The sequence below is a fragment of the Panicum virgatum genome, chromosome 1K (assembly GCF_016808335.1).
Source record: "Panicum virgatum strain AP13 chromosome 1K, P.virgatum_v5, whole genome shotgun sequence".
Taxonomy (NCBI): Eukaryota; Viridiplantae; Streptophyta; class Magnoliopsida; order Poales; family Poaceae; genus Panicum; species Panicum virgatum.
Window position 1 is genome coordinate 9,665,009 of NC_053136.1, and position 16,147 is coordinate 9,681,155.

General features: G+C 49.8%; 1 long non-coding RNA gene across 3 annotated transcripts; it reads right to left on the bottom strand.

The window, feature by feature from the left end:
• Positions 1-716: 716 nt before the first annotated feature.
• On the bottom strand, positions 717-3,247 carry LOC120688819. 3 transcript variants are annotated; one of them, XR_005681191.1, is made up of 6 exons: positions 2,927-3,218; positions 2,725-2,811; positions 2,441-2,509; positions 2,065-2,105; positions 1,839-1,984; positions 717-1,145 (listed from the first exon to the last, which is right to left on the bottom strand). It is a non-coding gene; the product is annotated as an uncharacterized LOC120688819 (long non-coding RNA). The 3 variants fall into 3 exon arrangements; XR_005681190.1 differs by having other exon boundaries at positions 2,065-2,509; positions 2,927-3,226; XR_005681186.1 differs by having other exon boundaries at positions 1,839-2,509; positions 2,927-3,247.
• Positions 3,248-16,147: the final 12,900 nt, after the last annotated feature.

The window sequence follows — 16,147 nt, forward strand, 5'->3', positions numbered from 1 at the left end:
CAGATACTATACATGCCGGATTTATGCGGGTTTATATATAAGCAGCATATATATAAAAACGTGGCTCATGGAACGAAGGTAGGCAATATGACGCCTATTAATTTAAAGGCTTGCAGATCAGCGCCATGAATGGGAACATCTTTATTTTGTGCCTCAAAACAGGCCCACTCAATTATATCTTGCTTAATATACGTCAGAGTACGACATTCGGTAGTATTATATATTACTACCATTTTTTAGATTAAATGTTATTAGTAGCATTATTTTGGAGAAACTATTTTTTATCGGATATACGCAGAAGAGTTGCACATTATTGTATTAAGAAGAGAAAAAGTTTGTTACCACAGAACAATAGAGCTCACCCAACACGTTAGGCACTAATGCAGTGCTAAGAAGCAAACAATGCCCCCTAGGGCCAACCCTGAACAGACCACTTGTTGCGCTTTAAACAACCCAAGCATCTCGCTCCGGCCTCAACCCACTACTCCAGCACCCCTCATCACCGCCGGTTTGTAAGGAGTATCACCAACGGTTCGGGAGGCGTTGGATTTAAGTCGTTGATGATAGCGAGGCCATCACCGCCGGTTCTACAACCGTTGGTGATGTGCACCCATCACCGCCGGTTCGTATCTGGAACCGTTGGTGATGGAGACATCAACACCGCCGGTTGAAGACACGAACCGGCGGTGAAGACATTTTTCCCATCAAAAAAAATATTTTCATATAATAATATTGCATCATTTGTACAACATATATAATATATAATTATAGCAGCAGAATTCAACCATATGAGCTCATACATCGAGATTAAACAAAAGAGTCCATACAATCACCTCTCAGCCTTCTCTGTATGATGTTGATGTGCAATACAAAAGAAGCAAATGGCCGTTCAAAGCACAAATCTATTTTACAGGCTACAAAGCACAAATCTATTTTACAGGCTACAAATGGATGTTTTTAAATGATAATCAAATCTATGTGACTACTAAGTTCATGCATTCCACACAGATCCTAGTATCAGTACTTGCAAAAAAAGACTTTTGTGTGCACCTTGTCAGCAAGCATCTATGATGCAGCATCTTCACCTCCTCAGAAGCCGTACACCAGCAGATTAACCGACAAAGCACTCCGCATTTCGGCTAGAGCTTCACATATAATAAACCAGCCCTTTATTAGATCCAACCTTTTTAGTGGCGATTACCAACGAAATGGCACAAATATGAAGGCCATTGTTACTGTAAGAGAAGCTCATTGATCTACCAAGAATGAGACTTAAAACAACATTACAAAACTATTTTGGTGAATGGTTTTACTTCAATGGAATGAACATCGAATTTTACTAAACAATATTGCATACCGAGATGCCACAAACAAATAAGAAGGCAAAGTCTTTGAATAGAATAGGAAGCTTCAGCATATTTATTGAGTTTAACCTTGTATCATGTGCATTCAAATTTTCAGATATAGCATTCTTGTGGTTACACATCCCCTACACATATAGCTAAAAGGTTGGTTATCAAGATAGACAAACTTCTCATTAAGCAAATGCTACGAACATGCACATGTTGAACAAAATGAAAAGGTATAAGCTGCTACATTATGTAGCTGCTCTTAGTGCTTTCCATGGGACTGATCATATATCAGGAACTCGAAAGATGCATCTACTGATTTCGATGTACAAGTTGCACCACAAAATTTTTGAACATGGTACCTCGACATAGAATAGAGAATCTAAATTGAATCTATCCAGCCAAAAAAAATTGATAACAGTAAATATATATTTTCTGAACAATATTGAGAACAGGGTAATGCTGGAACAAATAAAGAGAGGAACAAACCTCTGCATTTCTGGTCGACAGAACATTATTTGGCCCATGAAACTTGCACATCTCCGCTGCTATGCATCATATTCTTTCATCTCCCCTCTTTTTCCAGATGACATACGAACAGTTCTCCATATCATCATCTTCTCTATGCTTTAACCCTAAAAATTTCCAGTGTTATGTTAGCCTCCAACACCCTGGGTGATTCATCATTAAAATAGAGAAATGCTAGACGACTCACCTTGGCCTATTAAATGGAGAAGGGCTGGAATGCCTGGCAGCCTGATCATCCATCAGACCAAATTGAGAAGGCAAACAAAAAAGATTTCTTTACAAAATATGCCTAAAGATGAGATTACAAGGTTCTCTAGACACCAAACCAAGGTTACGTGTATTAGACTGAAATAAGAGAAATATTTTAGCCAGCTGAATCACAATCTTTGTTAATTGGAAATTCACAACTTAAGGTAGTGCCCCCAAACCTAGCACTCGTGATTGGGCTAATAAGGGCCTAGAATATTGAAGGGCAAAGGCACGACAACAAATCAGATAGTGCAGTCAATAAATATAAGATGAACTTCATCATACAGAAATGCATGCCAGTAAATCAAAATTACCTGGATGTAGAAATTTGTGCCGCCAACAATAATAGGGAGGCCACCTCCATCTAGTTTTTCTTGTATAATCTGTGACCAGAGTTAAAGATGTGAGCCATCCGTCAAAACCAATCATAACGGAACATGAAGAGTAGAGGGAAATCAAAATCAACGGGATGGGCCATCTCCAATTTCCATCCATCAAAATCAATCATCAGTGTGTCGCCATCGAGCTCTGAAGAAGACGGGTGAGGCAGCACCGCGGGAAGCGGCGCTCGAGCGAGGAAGGCAAATCGACGCCTCACCTGTGCAACCACCAGGTTCTCCATTGCAGATCCAGCCGCATCCTTCGCGGATGCCATCCATGCCTACATCGCTTCATCCACGAGGAGCTGGATGGATTGCACAAAACTTTAGAAGAGGGGAGGCGCGAGAGGGGCTGTGGATGGAGGGGTGAGGTGGTGGAGGGATTCGCGAGCAAAGAAGGTGCGGCAAAAGGGGACTCACTGATAACGCTACGACGGAGACGGCGCGGGGAAGAGAAGTTGCGGCCTCGCGGCTCACGCCGCCACAGCCGCTACTCGCATTGCTGAGCCCACGCCGCTGCCGCGGCCGCAGCGCACGCCGCCGCTGCCGCTACCCGTGCCTCCACTGCTGCGCGCGCCGCCGAGCACATGCCGCCGCTGCCACTGCCCGCGCCTCCACTGCTGCGCGCGCCGACGGGGACGGGAAGGAGAAGGGGGGCAGGGGGTTGGAGATGGGGATGAGAAGAGAAGAAGGTTCTGAGGGGCATCGGTGCGGAGCTAGGATAAGGACGCACGAAAAAAATCTGAGGAGATAGGAAGACAGATCACCGTCGGTTCGTAATACGAACCGTTGGTGATGTTTCATATCACCGCCGGTTCGTATTACAAGCCGGCGGTGATGCGCTCGCAGGCCATCACCAACGGTTCGTACCACGAACCGGCGGTGATATGAAGCATCACTGCCGGTTCCAACGGTCACTACGGCCACTTGGTCTGGACCCGGCGGTGATACCTCATCACCGCCGGTTCGTGTTGAACCGACGGTGATAGCCCGTTTGCGATGACCAATTCTCTAGTAGTGACCCAAAGTCTATCTCCTGTCTCTCCTGCAGACAGATCATCGAAGCCCTGGTTTCATCTCAACCACTACTCGAACCACGTCATCACGCAATGCTCTAGCTAGTGTTAAGACACGGACGTTCCAGGATATAGCTAGTAGGTTGATTTGATCCATGGAACGACAACAACCGTAGAAGGTCGGCAGCACAGGCACATCACTCAGGCCGTGATGCCCACAGCCGGGCAGCTAGCACCGGCAGGAGTTTTCAATGCCCAAGCCTTCTTGGAGTGGCCGTCGTCGAGCTTCTCCTTGTAGGCCGCCTCTGGGATGACCTTGAAGCGGCGCATCAGCACCACCTCCGCGTGCTTGGAGGAAGACATTGGCTAGAGGATGGTTTGCCAAGGGTACACTCGTAGTTGAGAGCGACCAAGAATCAGGAGGAGATGCTATATGTGTGCCGGGCAATTTCACATAGCACACACTCATATACCTTCAGTTTGGATTTTATGTAAATGTTCTATACCAAATTTCAGATAGTGTACAACTTGTGTATGCTCAACTGATGGCCACTATTGACAATGCAAACATCTTGTATCTCTACACACATTTGATGTGATAGTTTTGAAATTTTGAATTTTGCATCTAATCAAGGGCTATATATGGAAAAAATACGCTCGGTGGGGCACATGTAGCTATTCATGCACATATTTGACAAGTTCACATATCCACAGCACTTACGCTTATAAAGTGATACCACCATGCCAAATTATGGTTTAGTAAATATAGTTTACTCAAACTTTTATTCTCTCACGATATCACAATTCACAAATCTGTATCCAAATGTTCGAATCACCGCATTCTTTCACGGGAAAGGCTCCGATCCCCACTGTTCTTCACTTTAATTTATTCTCCCAGGCATGAGACTAGATCATCACAAATTGTCTCCCTGAGACGTCCCGTCCGGAACCGCTCTCAAGCGACGTACGGGCTTGTACTGCGGCTCACCGACAGCGGACGACGGCGCTGTCGCCGGCGCGGCGGACGGGGCGGCGAGCTGATGGCGTCGCCGCTGGCTGGGGCAGTACATCCAGCACTGGTGCTGTTCCCAGAAGCACGTGCCCTGCAGCGTTTGGCAGCAGTAGCAAGTGTTGTCGCTAGGGCCGCTGCACCACGTCTTGAAACACAAGATGATGTGAATCTTGCTGCTTCCGCCGGCGACGACCATCTCCTCTCGGTCCGGCCGCCGCCGGAGACCGCCCGCCGCCGACCTCTCCGCGCCACCACCTTCGCCTGCAAGCATCATTTTTCTCGCATCATATATATTTCTTCCTAATTAAAGTATACAATAATGGATCCAGTGATGCGGTGAAGTGAAGAAGGCATTACATTTCGCAGGGGACACGAGGCATGCCAACACAAGGGCGAGGAGGATCGGCGCCATCATCCCCTTGGCATCCATCTCGCCGAGACGATGAACCTGCAAATGTTTTTTTGTCGACGAATTGAGCACACACAGATAGTATACATGCCGGCCTTACACGAGTTTATATATAAGAAACATGTAAAAAAATTGCTTTGTGAAACTACTGGAAGGCAGGTATATATGCATGCGCCTTTAATTACGGGATTGCAGATCAGCGGTATGAAGTATGAACGGGAACATCTTTATTTTGTGCCTCAAAACTGGCCACTTCAATTATTTCATGCCTAATCTACTTCAGAGTTCAGAGTACTACACTTAGCAACTGCATATATAGTGCATTTATTTGGGAACAGTTATTCTTCGGCTACCAATGGACTTGGACCTGTGAATCCCAAAACATATATATAGTACAGTTACTTGTTAACCCTAAATTCAAAACTATGTTTATCACAAAGTTAATGTAGGCTATATAATGTCCTAAACCATATTTTAGTATGAGAAACTAATACAGGCTATATATTGTCCTAAACCGCATCTCAGATTTTCAGTATGAGGAAGTCTTTATAAGCATTGTCAATTTGCTACAAAAGCAACATCATCTAAAACCTCTTTTTTGTGATATCGATCCTACTGCTAGATAGAGTAGTGGTAGATGACATCATGTTTTTTTTTTTTGAGAGCGTGCCTTAAGACGTATTCTATTAAGATGAAAAAGAAGAGTTACAACACCAAAGCCAGTGCAGGGGACCGGCCGGCACAAGAAGCACCAAAACAAAAACTTACAACGTTACAGACAGTTTTGCGACCTAGTAATAACCTGCCAAGGAAGGAGTGAACCTGCAGAAAAGAAGCCGGCAGTTGCCCAAACCTTGAGTCCTTGCCAAGCGATTTGCGAAAGAGCGAAATGGGCGCGTGTTCAACAGGGAAGTCCTCTATGCCTTGAGTCCTTGCCGACAAAATTGTGGACATCATGTTAATTAGGATGGACAATAACTTGTTGGACCTGGCTAATGTACGGGCCACGGTACACTAGTCCTGCCGTACGGCCGCTGCTTCTAGGGAAAATCCCTAATCAACATTTTCTATTTTGGTAGTATTTTCCCACTCCACTCAACTTCCGCATTGTGTACAAGAATATATACGATTTCAATATCGAGCGTCCAAATCAAAATCTAATGATGCAGTTGCACTCATTGCAATTAAAGCTTCAAAACAAGATCCTACGCCACTATATTTCAAAAAATATATTTTTTCATATGAGAAAATATTTTTTAGTGTATTCGAATTTGCTTAAGAGTTTTGCAAAAGTTGCTCATCGTTTTACAAAATATTGCTTGACTCGCCTGAGTTTAGTTAAGTGGATATTAATGTTGGTATTTAGAAGATAATTGGATGATGTGATTAAGGGTGATGATGGCAAACAATTTTGTTGGTGTAGGTGAATGTTTAATGCACAGTGATAGGCAACTTTAGCAAGTCAATTGAGCATTAGTAATTTATGTTGGTAGTTTTCTAATTTATGTAAGCAATTTATATGTATTTAAAAAATATTGTTGAAACATATGCAAGTGACATCTTGTTTTGAAGATGTTTTCAAAATAAATATAGTTGTGCAACCAAAATTTGAATTTGACAGCCGGTTCAAGAACTATAACTTTTTAAGCGAGTAGTAGAAATGAAAATGGTTCTCCGTGAACCTCCGACCCTCCCCTTCGTGTGATTTGTGATTGTGTTACTAGAGATAGCAGATAAAGGCATGTGGGACAGGTCTCTAAAACATTGCATTCCACCGTGTGCCTTGGATCGAATGTAAACGATAGATAGAGGCGGCCGGGCCGAGACGAGTTCCGGTTTGTAACTAGTCTTTACCTAATTATTAACAAATAAATCGACGCCAACTTCCATCTTTTATTATTTTTTCATTTTTTGCTTACAAAATCGAAGCCCTTCTTACAAAATCAACTCCTGACGACGAGTGACTCCCGGCCAAGTACGACGGGAACACCTGCCAACGACTGTGCCATCATCGCCGCCGCGGCGGGCAGGCAGCAACCGCAGCGCTGATGGTGATGGGGCTGCGGCCCGGGTCGGGGACATACGAGTAGGGCAGAAGTCCCAGCACTCTTGCTGCTCGGCGTAGCAAGGACAACCGGGCAGCGCCATGCAGCAGTAGCAGCTGCTCAGCTCAGGGCCGCAGTACATGCTTAATGAATGTCTGAAGCACAGCACGATACGAAACCGGTCGCTCCCGATCGTCCCCTCCCCGGCCGGCGGCGCCGGCCGCCGGAGACCACCTGCCGCTCTCTCTTCGCCGCCGCTGCCGCCGCCGCCATCGCCTGCAACCGCGCAACGTCGTTGCGAAACTGCATTGCGTCACGTTTTGATTCTCACAGGGAATAATTATACATGCCTTGAGCTAGAACAAATTGTGCACTCACAACATTTTGGAGAAAAGGCTAGGCACGCCAAGAGCACGGCGACGAGGATTGCCGGCGGCGCCTTGGCGTCCATGATGCCGCCGATCAATTAACCAGCAGCCGGCACTGAGTTTTTGGTATTTAATTTACGGGAAAATACCACTTAGCAGTTGAGGACACAGACAGAATATGCTGGAGCCTCACGCAATTTATAGAAGCAGTTTCATGGAAGTGCAATTATTTCCTGCTCATTCTTGAGCAGTACAAGATGCAGTACTCTCCACTGTTTATTATTAATACATGCATGGCATGTTTTAATTAGGGTAAGAACTTAAACTCTGCACAAGTATACGTTTTGATCATCAATTTCTCCTACTATAAATGTACTGTCAGTTGCTAAAAATACCAATATAATATCATCTTAGAAGCAACAGTCTCTCGTCTTCATCTGGTTTAGAGTGTAGACACCTCTCCTTCCGCATGACCCTCCCATCCCGCCCATGCTGCATGCGTTACTTTTTATTTCATGTTTCGGAAATTTGATCAACCTTTGGAACTAAAATTAACATCAGTGCAACAAAAAAACTCAAACAAATCCAATTTCCAATCCTTGAATCAGGAACATTATTCCAATGTAACTCTCCGAGTGAGCCATCTTATTATTCATGGGGCCAACAAAGGGGCTACTTCTGTCAGTCTCTCCACAATCAGAATTCATGGCCTGGAGACGGCGAAGATGGGGAGTGACTCTCCGAGTGAGCCTGCCACCAATCTGCCGGCGCCGGCGCCGGCAGCTCGTGCACAGGCTGGTGGGGTTGCGGGCTACTTGGGCTGGCGTACCTGTGCTGTTCCCACCAAACCCTCTGTTTAATCTTGCTGCTCTCGCTGCTGTCCCACTGCCGCCGGCGACACCAACCGGTCTCACCACGTTGTCACCGTCGCCTGCAAGAGTGCAAGTGTGCGTCGCATACCACGTCGCGTCACAGCATGCCTAAATATTTTTATCAGGATTTTTAATGACAGGTTGAATGTTTGTGCTTACACTCCGCAGAGGAAACGGGGCTGGCCAAGAACACGGCAAAGAGAATTGCCATCACCATCACCTTGGCATCCATCTAAGCGCCAACCAACGAGTCGATCGACGACAGCCCGTTAGTCAACGCAGTTTTTTTTAGTTTTCACCGATACACCTGTTAACAGTACACATAGACAATATGAATGCTGGAGCCTTTTTTTTTAGGGCAAAATATGCTGGAGCCTTAGGTACTTTTTACACAAGCAGGGCAAGTTTTCCTTGGTAGCACAATTATTCCCTGCTTATTAGACACGAGAGTTCTGGATACATGACACACGTACAACAGGAAACTACAATAATAGCCTGCTAAATATTGCATTCACTTCATTTATGGTTACTCCCTGCATCCGGGAATATAAGGCGGCATTGAAGATTTCAAAATTTGCACTCCAATATAAGGCATTCTAGAACTTTTGGACAAGTATTAAAGGAAATTATTTAATTTTCCTTAGCTATACCTTTTCTATTCGTTCCTCAGATGCTTAATCTTCGGAATAACTTTAATTAGGGCTGGTAAACGATGCATCTTTTGTTTTCTTCCTTAATCTGTATTAATTTATTCTAAAATTGCTAGAATGTCTTATATTACATGACAGAGGAAATATGTGTTAAACAGGCTTGTTGTGCATCCACAAAAAAAGTACATTATTAGATCATAATTAATCAAGTGATGTCCAAACATGGCAAAGGGACCATCAATGTCATATAAGGGAACCTCAACAATTTCAGTGGAAGGGAAGTCTTAAATAACCATTCAAAAAAATAGATAGTACCCACTATTTAGTTATAGACCATATTAAGTTGGATACATCTGGATTACATATGTTCATTGAAAGCAAATGGCCCAAATGATATGTGAGAGAAATATCCTTACTTCATGAAGTCTTTACGTGTAGATAACTGATAGATTTTTTTTAAACGAACAAGCAGGAGAGCTGCCGATTATATTAAAAAGAAGAGACAACACCCAAACTGACATAACACAAACAACAACAACAACAACAACAACAACAACCGCCGGTTGGATTGGAACATCAACACGGCCGTATAACTCCACTCAACTCGACTCAACAACAACCGGTTGGATTGAGACATCAACATGGCTGCAAACTCAACACGACTTCCCACCAAACCACCACCACATACTAGGAAAAAGCCGACAAGTGGCCTCTGCAAGCGCCGTCGACCCCGACGATGTCCTGCACCAATCAGCCGCTGCCATGCAAGACTAGCCGTCATAGTCCGCTGCCAGCCAAGTAGCCACCACAACTCCTCCACCAAATCACCGTCGTCTTTAGGTCAAGCACCCACGATTGTTGATCTCCTAGACCCCGACCAAAGTGTTGGCAGAAGTCAGAAGAGAAGCCCACCGCACCACACCGAAAGGGTCACCGCCATGCAATGCCCCTCACCAAAGTACCGCTACAGCATCATGCACACCAAACAAACAAAGTGCCGTGCCAGATCCTGGATCTTCGAGACAACTCAAATGCATGGGGGCTTGCCACATCCACCGACGCACACCACTCCTCGGACTCACCACCTTAAGCGCACGGAGGCCTCGCCACTTCCACCGCTGGATTCATTAAGGATCTGAGTTTGCTTCGCTGTCGGTAGCGTCATAGTGCCACTGAGCCACTCCAAAAATCTCACCCACACTGTGCCAACGTTGGACACACAGCTACATTACAAGTGTGGACTCAAAGCCTCTAGAGACTTGGCCCACCACACCTGCCTAGGTCGAATTGGGGCATCGACCCTGGCCATAACTCTCTCTCTCTCCGCCTGGTCAGATTGGGTCGTCAACCTGAGCCTCTCCACCCTTTGCAAGTCGGATTGGGCCCGCACTAGAGCCATGACAACACAACTTGCCACACCCAGGCAACCACCAACACTGCCACCACCTCCCTTGGCTGCAGATCCCCACCAATAGCAACACCAACACTACCGCAAACCCAGCCAGGTCTCCAGAAGCGACGCCTCCAAGGAGGGAGCGATGCCAATGGTGTTCCGCCAAAAGGCTTTCGCCCGAAGTGTTCCCGGTCGGCCCGAAACACCACCTCGATGCCATGAGCAAGCACATATATACCACCTTAGCCCCACCACTATGGTCTCCCGGCAGCACGAGGTCTCCCGGCGGGGAGGGCGGAGCGAGGTCTCTCGGTGGGGCGGGCGGAGGGCAGAGCTGGGAGTGCAGGAGGGTGGGCCCGGGAGCGCGGGATGAGGGATGCCGAGCGCGGTGGATTTGCCAAAGTTGCCGAATGAGGACCTGGGTTTTCCGAACGGGATAGCACGAGAAGGAGAAAGCGAATCTGTTGGAACGATGGTTTTCTGTGGTTTTCTTCTCTTTTACCGATCCCAGAACTTTTTCATAAGCTGTTGGAGTCGCTCTTAATAGCCAATCTAAACAACGCAGGGCAGCAGCCCCCTCTTAGGCTTATAGACACATCTCCTTCCCCATCGTTCCCCCACACTGCCCCGCTGCCTTACAGTTTTATTCATGTGTCTTGGTGATTTCATCAACATCTATGCATGAAAACTCAAAGAAATCGAAATCATTTTTTTGAGGAACATTATTCAAATTAGTATATAACGATATCCATAATTATTATTGGGACCAACAAACGGGCTACGTCATGCTCTGTCAGTTTCCCTACAGCAAGAATTTTTGGGCCGGAGTCGGCGAGGCCGGAGTGACTCCCGAGTGAGCCTGCAGCTGCCGACCTGCCGGCGTCGGCGCCGGCGCAGCTTGCAGGGGCTGGTGGGTTTGCGTGTTACCGGGGCATGCGTCCAAGCAATCTTGCCGTCCCCAGAAGCAAGGATTTTTCGGCAGCGTTTGGCAGCAGTAACAGGTCTTCTTGAGAGGGCGGCACAAGAAATATCTGAAGCAAAGCTTCAGTTTAATCTTGCTACCCTCGCTCCTGTTCTCGCTGCTGTCCCACTGCTGCCGGTGACCACCTACCGGTCTCACCATGTTGTCATTGTCGCCTGCAAGTGTGCATCGCATGATACCACATCGCGTCACAGCATGCCTAAATATTTTTATCTGAATTTTGAATGGCAGGTTAGTTGAATGTGTGTGCTTACACTCCGCGGAGGATGCGAGGCCGGCCAAGAACACGGCAAGGAGAATCACCATCACCTTGGCATCCATCTGAGCGCCAACCAACGAGTCAACAACAGCCCGCGAGTTAGCACAGCCTCTCTTCCTTTTTTTTTTAGTTTAATTTGACCGCTACCTGTTAATAGTTCAAATAGAGAAATATGGTGGAACCTTAGATCTTTTCTTGGACACAAGCAAGGCCAACGACTAGGTGTTTTTCTTGGTACTACAATTATTCCCTGCTTAGACGTGAGAGTTCTGTATATATATAGTACATATATAACACGGAACTACAATAATGACCTGCTAAATATTGGTTTCACTTCATTTATGGTTGTGTGTTAAATTAGGCCTGTTGTGGATCCACAAACAAAAGGTAACTTGTTTAGGTAATAATCAAATGATGTCCAAACATGTGTCATAGGAACCATCAATGATATATAATAATGTTATATAATAAGGAAATCTCAAAATTTTCAGTGAAACTGAAAGTTTTCAATAACCATTGAAGAACAGATACACTGCTACAGAACAGTTCATTCCAAGCGTCCTATCACCATCGGTTTGAACTTAACGGGCAGTGATAGTAAGCATCACCGCCGATTCGTATTACAAACTGATGGTGATAGGTTTGACGGGCATCACCGTACCACCAATTCGTAATACGAACCCGCGGTGATGCCAACTATCACTGCCAGTTCCAAATATGACCCAGCAGTTGTCGGGTATCACAATTAGGGACACCCTAATCGGGGTACTAAGACCGCTTTTAAAAACGCAAACACCTGTTAAGACAACTAAGCCCACGGCCTCCTTCCAATCTGGAAGAAAGGAAAGGACTCAATAAAGCCCAGCACGCGGCCCATTCACATCCCCCTCGAACCCGCGGAACGATCTCCGCCTCGCTCGAGGGTCCCTCTCGGGCCCGCTGGACAATCTTCGCCTCGCTCGAGGGTAGCGGATCTACCCTCGAGCGGTGACTCATTCTCCGCCTCGCTCGAGGGCTCCCTTCGGGACCCTCGATCACGCAACGCACCTCCGCCTCGCTCGGGGGTAGCGGATCTACCCTCGAGCGGTGACTCGTTCTCCGCCTCGCTCGAGGCCGTCTCTCAGCACAAGGGACAAATGGCCCCGCCGCCCAACCGCTCGCCGTACGAAGGCATTGAAAGCCGGCCACTCTGCCACGGCTCAAAGGACATGCGGCGTCAGGCCACCACTCCCACAGTGGATGTGACCGGGGTCCCATCCGCTGACTTCGGTCACCGCTCCGCCGTCCCAGAGGCGGTAGCAGCACTGTGGGACATGCGACGCGGGACAAGACGGGTCCGGCACTGCTCCCGTTACTATTCTGCCGAAACCGACCATCCGGACTCACCTCCCACTGGGGAAGGGGTCCGGCGATGTCACGTGTCCATCCAAGAGGGGCACTCAGCACGCACGAGCAGAGTCCCGGACCTCCCCTCTTGTGGAGTCCGGGACCGCCGCGCGTCCCCTGGACCTCCTAGTGTGCACACCCGCACTGCGACCGGGGGGCCCGGGGCCGCCACGCACCCCGCTGCTGCTGGTGCATGCGGGACTCTAGTCCGCAGGGCCCACCGAACGCCACCGCGCCGTATATGGAAGACCACACATCGGCGACGCGCGCCGCCTACAGGGACACTGCAGGACGACTGGCGCGATCCTCGCAGAACCAAGGACGAAATCCAGGACGACAGCGACGCGCGCCGCCTTCCCACAGTATACTTCCTAAAGTGTCCAACCACTGTACCCCCGCGATTCAAGGGAAAACGACGACTTCCATGCCCCCACTCATGTGCACCGCCCCTCCTTGTGACTATAAAAGGAGGAGGTGGGCTCCCTTTAGCCGGGGGGTTGGTAGCGGGCTCTCTGGCTTCTATCTCCCAAGAGAACTCTCAGCACTACTGAGCACTCATCTCAACCGATCCCACTCCTAGCAGAGACTTGGGAGCTTCCCTCCCTCTCTCGCCTCGCTTGTATCCCCTACTACAAGCACTTCGGGTGCAAGATAATACAGTGCCCTCGCACATCCCCTTTGCTGGACGTACGGCCCCGCGGACGGAATCAGGATAAACCGTGCGTTACTGTGATTGCCTCTTGCATCATCATCTGGGACGAGGAAACACGCAGCATTTACTAGTTGGGATCCAGGCCCCCCAGGTCGGGACACCGACAGTTGGCGCGCCAGGTTGGGGGCGCTGCGTGACTTTTTTCTCTCTTTTTCCCATTTGATATTCAGGGATGGCGGGCAGATCCAACCCATACCCTATGGGTGTTTCGGATCCGTTCCCAGCGGGACGCGTGATCTCGTTCGGGAGTCTCGAGTTCAGGGCAACCGGCAACGGTTACCTCATGCAGCTCCTCTCTCCCGGACGCAACCCCATCGCTCCGACTTCGCCAGCCCGGCGCAACAGGCGCTCAGGTCGGCGTTCGCGACAAGCACGCGCAGAGCGTCGTCGTGCGGCACACCACAGCTCCCCCACGTGGGTCGAGGCTGGCATATCGCAACTCAGCATTACGACCAATGGGGCCACCGTTTCGTCATCGCGTGCCTCGGCGTCATCTGCGCCGGCACCATCGCCTACGGCAACAGTAGTGCCTCCCAGGGGGGACTCGACTTCGGCGTCGCCCTTCCCCTTCGGGATGCGCAACGCTGCCGCCCACGCCTCGTCAACCAGCGCTAACTTCATCAAGCATGAGGATCTGCCAGGTCATCATCTTCGGTCGATTCGTAGCCTCATCGCTTCGTCTCCTGACGAATCCTACCCCGAGACGGCGAGCTCGATCGCCGACGACATCGACTTCTTCATGAACAACTTCACGGCTGAGGACTACTCCGGGGTTCGCGACCCCGACGCTCTTCGCTCGTTCCAGCTGGCGACGGCTTACTGCCTCACCTGCTCCGAAGACTCCAGCGAGGGGAATTTCGATCCTTCCTGGGAATGCTTCATGGCGGACCTCGCGGACGAGCAGGTCGACAATGCTCCAGCCAACGACGGGGACGGCGGGACGGACGTGCGGGCAAAGCAACCAGTGGTCCCGCCTGCAGCCCCTTCCTCGTCAAGTTCAGCGGCGCGACAAGCTCAACTGGCGCAGCTCAACGAGCTTCAAGCCAAGCTCGACGAGCAGCGTCAACAAACCCAGGAGCTACGCGCCGCACTCGAGCAGCAGCGTACCGTGCGTGGTGCACACGCCCAGGCGGCGGGACATGTTGCCCGAGAGCGCATCCTGGCCGAAGACAACGTCGACAAATCTCCAAAACTGCAAACGGCCGGCGAAAAACTCGTCGCTGCGGCCTATCTACTTCAAGCTATGCCCGAGCCATCGACACCTTCGGGCCGCAACCTGCGCCGCGAGGCACAGGAGCTCATCGACCAAGCTGCCGTGCAGCAGGCCGAGAGTTCTGCGTCTCGTATGCGCTCGAAGGCCCCGGAGCAGCGTGATGGGACTGCGCGTCATGACCGCGAGGTTTCTGTGCACACACCCCCAGCGGGGAAGGGCAAGGCAGTCGTAGCGCCCGGTGCGAAGGCGCCCTCGGTGCACGAGCGCATCGGGAGAGTTCCCGTAAGGGAGTGAATCCGTGACACTCGCGGGCACGCTGGCGACGGCGACGCCCGCAACGTCATCGACGGCAGGAGGTACACCCCTTGACGGGGTGGACGCTTCGACCCTGAGCACGACAGGGGTGAGTCACCGAAGCCTCCGGGCACCCGGGTGTTCAGCCGGGAGATTCGAACATCATCTTTTCCCCCGCGCTTTCGACAACCCAACACCCTTGTCAAGTACTCGGGCGAGACTGATCCTGCAGTCTGGCTCAATGACTACCGCCTAGCGTGCCAGCTAGGCGGCGCGACAGAGGACGCGGTCATCATCCACAACCTTCCTCTTCATCTTGCAGACGCCACACGAATGTGGCTCGAGCACTTGCCTGCGGATCAGATCCACAATTGGGCCGACTTGGTCCACATCTTCGTGGGCAATTTCCAGGGCACGTACGTGCGCCCTGGGAACTCCTGGGATCTCAAAGGGTGTCGCCAGAAGCCCCGCGAGTCCCTGCGTGACTACGTACGGCGCTTCTCCAAGCAGTGCACCGAGCTCCGTAGCGTCACCCACGTCGAGGTCATCAACGCTTTCCTCGAGGGTACGACGTGCAGGAACCTGGTGCATGAGCTCGCGAGAAGCCGACCCGTCAACACCAATGAGCTGTTCGACGCTGCCACCAACTACGCCGCCGGAGAGGAGGTTGTTGGTGCCATCTTCGACGACAAGTCAAGCAAGCGCAAGGACGATGCGCCCGTGGAGGGCAGCAACGCCAAGCCCAACGCCCCCGCCAAGAAACATAAGCGGGGGAGGAAGGGAAATAAGCCGGTCCCACCGAACCAGCATGAGCCGGGGCGGGCAGAGGACTCCGAGGAGGCCTTCGCTGCCGCCCCAGACCGCAAAGGGCCTCGAGGCCCCCCTCGAGGTGGTGGTGGCCAATTCGACGACATGCTCAAGAAGCTGTGCCCTTACCACAAGGGCCCGGTCAACCATACCCTCGAGCAGTGCGAAATGCTCAAGAAGTATTACAACCGCGTCGCGCATCACGACGAAGACAAGAAGAAGG